A 6,124-nucleotide genomic window follows, 5' to 3' on the forward strand; every position below is an offset into this window, starting at 1 on the left:
GGGGTAGTGGGGGCTGAACCCCCTAAAATGGCATCAACTCATCATAGAAGCGGCATGTTTGGGGCTCTGACCTGGAGCGGCCGTTTGCCTCTCTGGTTTTCTGGTAGGCTTGCCTCAGCTCCTTAAGTTTCATGTGGCACTGCTTCGGATCCCTGTTATGGCCTCTGTCCTTCATGCCCTGGGAGATTTTCACAAATGTTTTGGCATTTCGAAAACTGGAACGTAGTTCTGATAGCATGGATTCCTCTCCCTATACAGCGATCAGATCCCGTACCTCCCGTTCGGTCCATGCTGGAGCTCTTTTGCGATTTTGGGACTCCATCATGGTCACCTCTGCTGATGAGCTCTGCATGGTCACCTGCAGCTTGCCACACTGGCCAAACAGGAAATGGAAATTCAAAAGTTCGTGGGCCTTTTCCTGTCTACCTGATCAGTGCATCTGAGTTGAGAGTGCTGTCCAGAGTGGTCACAATGGACCATTCTGGGATAGCTCCCGGAGGCCAATACTGTCTAATTGCGTCCACAGTACCCCAAATTCGACCCAGCAAAACTGATTTCAGCGCTAATCCCCTTGTCAGAGGTGGAGTAAGGAAATCGATTTTAAGAGCCCTTTTAGTCGAAAAAAAGAGCTTCGTCATGTGGACAGTGCAGGGTTACATTGATTTAACGCTGCTAAATTTGACCTCAACGCCTAGTATAGACCAGGGCTGAGAGAACTACCACAATGACAGCCAGGGGATGGGAGTGGATCTGTGTCACTTTTAGTATTTTAAGATTAATTTCTTCTGCATTATTTGAGTTCATTTATGTGTATTTCAATCATGTAAATTCTGAGATAGATATTGTCTCAAAACACATACCTCTGGCCGTCATTACATGAGACAAACGGTTTATATTCACAACTTAAAGGCAAGGAGTGCATTAGAGGCAACTCCAAGGGAAATATTATTTATGGAGATATCAATCAAAATTCTACATGAGTTTTGTTATCTTCCCTTTCAGTAATATCCATGGAAATTCACCCCTACTAGTCTGCTGAAAGATAAGATCATCTAAATCTGCCTCTAAAGAACCCGAAAGGTTGAAGCAGAAGGAGAACTGAGAGATGCCCACATTCAAATCAAAACGGAACGTTGAGACCTGACTGTTGCAACACAAGTCCCCACCCGTCCCGAGAAGAAGGAGTCACCGACCTGTCATGTGTGATCTAATGAGCAGGGAAAGAATCTGGGAATTACCTTCTGTAAAAACTCATCCTTTTTCTCCTCGAACACCTGTGGAAATAGCTGATTCAAGAAGTTGTTGACAGACGGATCGTCCGCGTCTCTCAGCAGCTCCTTGGGTCACCAGCCGTTGTCAACCAAGCCAGTTGGCAGACTGAAGGCAGGGCAAGAATGCTGACACCAAACACTCTTTGCTGTTGGCATCCATGACATCACAATCAGCTTGTGCATAAACACACCCAGACCCCCACCCAGAGAGACATGCACCCAGAAAAGTTAGTAACATGAACGACACTGAGAGACTCACCCAGATCTCTAGGAATTTTGATTTGGGGGAGGGGATCATAGGCGCTGACTGCACGGGTGCTCTGGGCCTGGAGCTCCCAGGAGGAAAAATTAGTGGGTGCTTAGCACCAACTGGCAGTCAAGCTCTGCCCTCCCCGCAGTGCATCTTGCCCACCAGCAGCCCCACCGAACACTACCTCCCCCTCCCTCCCAGCACTTCCTGCCCACCGCAAAACAGCTGTTTTGGAATTCAGGATGCTCCAGGAGGGTCGGTTAGGAGCGGGGACATGGCATACTTGGGGGAGGAGATGGGGAAGAGGCGGTGTGGGGGTTTTGGGGAAGGGGTGGGATAGAAGTGGGGTGGGGCTGGAGCAGGGGCAGGAAGAGAGGGGGAGGGTTTAGAGGAAGGGGTTGATTTGGGGGTGGGGCGGGGCAGAGCAGGAGCGGGAAAAGGTGGGGTGGTGCTTGGGGGAAGGGGTGGAGTGGGGGTGGGGCCTGGGGCAGAGTGGGAGTTAAGTACCCACTGGCCAGAGAGAAGTCGGTGCCTACTGAGGGGATGGACAAAGGACTGATAGGATCTTAGAAGATGAGGGTTGGAAGAGATCTCAGGAGGCATCTAGTCCAACCCCCTGCTCATGGCAGGACCAACCCCAACTAAATCATCCCAGCCAGGGCTTCGTCAAGACGGGCCTTAAAAACCTCTAAGGATGGAGATTCCACTGCCTCCCTAGGTAACCCCTTCCAGTGCTTCACCACTCTTCTAGTGAACCTACATCTCCCCCATTGCAACTTGAGACCATTGCTCCTTGTTCTGTCTTCTGCCACCACTTAGGACAGTCTAGAGCCATCCTCTTTGGAACCCCCCTTGAGGTAGTTGAAGGCTGCTATCAAATCCCCCCTCACTCTCCTCTTCAGCAGACTAAATAAGCCCAGTTCCCTCAGCCTCTCCTCATATGTCATATGCCCCAGCCCCCTAATCATTTTTGTTGCCCTCCGCTGGACTCTTTCTCCAATTTGTCCACATCCTTTCTGTAGTGGGGGGCCCAAAACGGGAGGCAATACTTCAGATTAGGCCTCACCAGTGCTGCATAGAGGGGAATAATCACTTCCCTCGATCTGCTGGCAATACTCCTGCTAATACAGCCCAATATGCCATTAGCCTTCTTGGCAACAAGGGCATGCTGCTGACTCATCTCCAGCTTCTCATCCACTGTAATCCCCAGGTCATTTCCTGCAGAATTGCCGCTTAGCCAGTCAGTCCCCTGCATGGGATTCTTCTGCAGGACTCTCCACTTGTCCTTGTTGAACCTCATCAGATTTCTTTTGCTCCAATCCTCTAATTTGTCTAGTTTGCTCTGGACCCTATCCCTACCCTACAGCGTATCTACCTCTGCCCCAGCTTAGTGTCATCTGCGAACTTGCTGAGGGTGCAATCCATCCCATCATCCAGATCATTAATGAAGATGGTGAATAAAACCGGCCCCAGGAGTGACCCATGGGGAAGTGGGGGAGGGGGTGGAGAGAGGAGGCACACGGTGAGTGGCAGGGTCCTCACAGAGGGGGGGTGCAGTGGAGGAGAGGGGGAACTCAGCCAGGCAGCAGTGAGCGGTGTGGGCTGGGAGAAGGGATGAAGCAGATACAGGAAGAGACAGAGCACAGGCGGGGCACTGGGGCCCTGGCATCCGGGGCCTGGTTGTCATTGGCGGTGCCAGGAAGGCTTAGACTCCCCGCCTATTCTACCCACCGCCTGTGCGTCCACTGAGGGATCTCCAGACTGTCAATGTTGTCCAGAGCTTGCCTTCCCTGACAGGCTTGAGCAACCAGCGCTTGTAACTAGACCACTCACAGCCTCCCCGCGGGGAGCATATGGACACAAACAGGCTGGAGACTCGGGGAGCACACCCCACAGGAGCTAAATTTCTGATTCGGGCCTAAGTAGCGCAGTGTGGATGCGGCAGCACAGTTAGGAGGCTCTGTTTGCTGCCATCGATCCACTGGGGGTCGATTTAGCGGGGGGTCTAGTGAAGACCCACTAAATTGACAGCAGAGCTCTCTCTGGTCAACTTTGGGACTACGCTGGGAGCGACAGGAGGAAGGGAAGTCGACCGAAGAGCGTCTCCTGTGGACCCAGCTCAGTTTAGACACAGCAGTAAGTCGACCTAAGCTACATCAAATCCAGCGATGTTATTCAGCGATGTTATTCACGTAGCAGGAGCAGCGTAACTTAGGATGACTGACTGCGGTCGGATAGGCACAGCCTGAGGCCTGAGTTTCCACTGCAGTCTGGATGCTCAAACACCGGCTTGGCAACACCAGTCAGCAAGCCCAGGTCACATTGAGACACGCTCAGTGTGCAGTGTGGACAGACCCTCAGACAGCCCCAGTACTGTCAAATGAGGAAATCCTTCCTGTATTTTGACTTGCTGCTAGAAGAGCTGAGTGACATTGGAGCTCACTGAGCTTCATTGACAAACGCAGCGCTCCAGCCCCTGAGCTCTCGGGCTCCCTGTTGAAAGAAAAGCTTAATGAGTGACAAAGGTCAGAGAGAGGTGCTCGTCTTTGGCCAAGGGCAGGGAGTCCCACCGTCAAAGATAGAACATTTCTCTCTTTGTCTGTCTGTGTTGGGGCAGGAGCGATAATACGCCCTACTGCATTTGCTATTTCAGAGAGTAGTTTCTGACTGTCTTCTCAAACACAGGGTGCGAAACAGGTCTCAAATGTGATTGAGTGTAAATAAGAACGATGCAGCTAGACTGAGCCAGCTGAGAATTGAGATGTGCCCCTTTCTTAGAGTGTTGGAATGACCTGTGAGGGGACTGGAAACCTGACCGACCACTTTTTAACTTGCACTCTATCAGCATCTTTTCTCTGAGTGCCGTCACTGCAGTTTCAATACTTCAACACCGGACTCCCTGCCAGCTCTGGGCCCGACAAGCTTTCCTTGTGATTGGATTCTGTACAGCAGGGGTGCAGGGAAGCAACAGGTGCATATAATTCCTTGGTGATGTTTTCCTTGCAAGATGTTTGTGTGTGAGTCTTTGTGTGTAGGAAGCAATGAGTGTGGCACTCTCACTGAACCGACAGATGGCAATGGTGATCAGAGTGAGACAGCAGAAGTATAAAGGGGCAACGATGGGCATAATGATTATGATTGTGTTGTGTTTCATTCCTTAGATCTGGTGCCACCATCTTTCTCTTTAGGCTTGTAGTTTACCAAAGGTAAAACTAACCATCTGTTCAGATACAAGGGCGTGTTTCTGTTCATTCCTGCTAGCTACACAGGGGTTTGATGTTGCTGCTTTCAATCCCCCGGCTCTGCTGGGATAAGGAGCAATTCAGGCCATCACTGAACTAAAGGAGGGAGATGATTTTCTGACAGGGAGGAACGCCTCCTCCTAAAGGTGTTTGGCAGGCAGCCCTCCTTCCCAGGTCTGTCCCGACAACACCCAGTTGAAAAGGGACCCTCCTCAGCCCTCCTCATCCCGGTGAAATTGAGTGAGCGAGTATGGGGGAGAGTGAGCGACAGAGGGGAGGGAGATGGCGTGAGCGGGCCGGGACCTCAGCGAAGTGGCGGGGCAAGGGTGTTCAGTTTTGTTGGGTGCGAAAGTTGGCGACCCCAGATCCAGGGGAAACAACTCCAACCTCCAAAGAGGCTGGGCGGGGGCAGGACATCAGCTTGGAGGGGAGGGGTGGGTGGGGCAGTGACATCACAAAGGCCTTTTGCAAGAACTCAGCCCATTGGGCAAAGGTGGTGGGGAGGGGGTGACCTCACAGAGAGACCCCGACATCAGCTGGGCAGGGCAGAGGTGCAGGGCCAGGGCAGTCTCTGAGACCCCCCTGGCTTTGCTGCCGCACGTCTCCTTCCAGGTCTTTCCTCGAGGACAGGGAGAGAATTAGGATTCACATCTGTGAGCGTGAGGAGGAGCCTCTGTGGAGTTTTCTCCTTTCCTACCACTGATTGTGCCAGAAAACGAATTTTCCTTTGACAAGGTAAGAGGCTCAGAGAGGTTTGGAACCTGTTCGGTTTGATCCACCTGCTGCAGGGAGAATTCTCGGCACAGAAAACACTGGCTTAAGGGGACAGAATTTGATTCCCTACCTAGGACTTTGACACTTGGAATCACTGAGGACCTTGGGGTTTATCCTTTTTGGTTTCCCTTTTCCTCTTTCCTCCCTCCTTTCTCCTCTTCCCTTGCTTCTTTTTTCACTTTTCCTGGCTTCCCCTCTGATGGTGACCTGGGGCATCCTTTGAGACATCTGGTGAGACCTCTCAGCCTCCCACCCATCAGCGTCTCAATGCTGATTGGCTGAGCAGGGGGCTATCGACAGCAAGGAGACTCAGGTCCTTTTTTTGTCTCTTTTCAAATCAGGCAAATAAGTCACAACCAATCCAGTGTATGGGATTAATCTTGCTGCTTCTCTCCATTAATTGTCTCTGAGCAGTTCATGATTTCCTCTCACGTTTTAGGTCTTCTAAAATACTTGCTGAATAATTCCTATGAACAACTGTTGGTCTGTTGGTCTGTAGGTCACCTGAGAGCACTTTATTCTGATTGGTCAATGTATGAAATTCAAGATGTGACAGATAGGTTGAAAGTCAGGAGCAGTGTTTCCTC

Source organism: Dermochelys coriacea, chromosome 5 (genome assembly GCF_009764565.3).
Source record: "Dermochelys coriacea isolate rDerCor1 chromosome 5, rDerCor1.pri.v4, whole genome shotgun sequence".
In the NCBI taxonomy this organism is placed as follows: domain Eukaryota; kingdom Metazoa; phylum Chordata; order Testudines; family Dermochelyidae; genus Dermochelys; species Dermochelys coriacea.